Below are 1,494 nucleotides of genomic sequence, written 5' to 3'. Positions count from 1 at the left end.
GATATCTCATAGTTGTTTTGATTTGCATCTCTCTTAGAGCTAGGGATTTTGAACATTTCTTCATGTGCTTGTTAGCCATCTGAATGTCTTCTTTGGTAAGTGTCTGTTCATATCCTGTGTCCATTTTTCTATTGGATTATTTACCTTTATCTTGTTGTGGTGTTCCAGTATTTTATAAATTCTGGTTTAAGTCCCTTATCTGATATGTCATTACCAAATACTTTTTCCCAGTCAATGGCTTCCCTTTTTGCCCTGTTGAAGTTTTTGGATGTGCATAGGGATTTGATTCTTAGACGATCCCATTCATCTATTTTATCTTCTCCTGGTTGTAGGTTGGGTGTATTTTCAACAATGGAAATGGAGTTCTTGAGAGCTCCCAGCGCACTCTTTCTCTGGAGGTCTGCTGGCCGTGCTGTGCGCATACAGGCAGCTCTAGGAGAGGGTCCTTCGCCCAAGGAACTGGCCCACCCATAACCTCCAAGCTGTCTAGAGGGTGGGCTCTCCTGCTGCAGTAGAGGGTCCTGGTGACCTCAGCCAGGTTGACACCTCCCGGCAGCCTGGAGAGGGGACTGTGCTACCAGCTAGGGGCACAGATCCCTGCCCCTTGACATTGTTTGAGAAATCATACTAGCAGAGTTGGGGTGGCTGCTCCTCAGGTGGTAACAGACACCTAACACAGGTGGGCATCTGTCTTTCCAGCTCCCCTCCCCCACAGCTGAGATCTCACCTCTAAAGATGGGACAGCTGGTAGGAACAGGATGGAGCCTGTAGACCTCAGTTGTACCTGTGCCCTCTGTTCAGCCAGGGGGAGGGAAGCTGCACAGACAAGGAGCTCAAGGACCTGGATCCTGGGTTGGAAGGTGTGGCCAACAAGAGGGGAGTGACAGGCTGTGACTGTTGTGCTACCAGAGGTGCTGGTGGCCAGGTCTTGGCCTATGAGAGCAAGGTCAGGTGCGGGCAGCTGGGGTCCCGGGGAGGGCTGGGCTTGGCTGGAATGGGTGTTTTTCTTGGCCTGAATAACACAACCTGTCTGGGTTCTGCACTGGGTGCTGCCAAAGTGGGGCAGGTCAGAGTGCAGGGGACCCCAAGTCTGGAAGGGAACTCAGCCAGGAGTGCTTGGGGGGCTGCCTTGTCAGGAAGGAGCAACAATGTCTCATCTGCAGGACCCTGCACTGTGCATCCCAAAGCCAGGCCTTGCTCTCAAGGAGAAAGTGAACAGTCTTCTCTAGGGGTGCTTCGAAGCCTCAGGAACCTGGTAGACTCTGGGAGCTACATGGTGGGAAACCAGCTCCATTTCCCCCCAAGGTCCTTCGGACATAATGACAGCGCGCCTGAAAGGTCGGGGCAGTCTGCTTGGGGCACCTGGAATAGGAGAAGGTGGACCTGAGGCCCAATGAAAGCAGAACATTCAGGATGGGACGAAGGGGAGGGGGCATCTGAGAACGAGGGTGTTGAAGAGCTGTCCCCAGAAGCCAGTCACTGGGGCTTGGAGTC

This window comes from Elephantulus edwardii, unplaced genomic scaffold, assembly GCF_000299155.1.
Source record: "Elephantulus edwardii isolate Elephantulus edwardi_28Jun2011 unplaced genomic scaffold, EleEdw1.0 scaffold00048, whole genome shotgun sequence".
Lineage (NCBI taxonomy): Eukaryota > Metazoa > Chordata > Mammalia > Macroscelidea > Macroscelididae > Elephantulus > Elephantulus edwardii.
The sequence above is the reverse complement of the archived record's forward strand: the minus strand, read 5'-3'. Positions refer to the sequence as shown.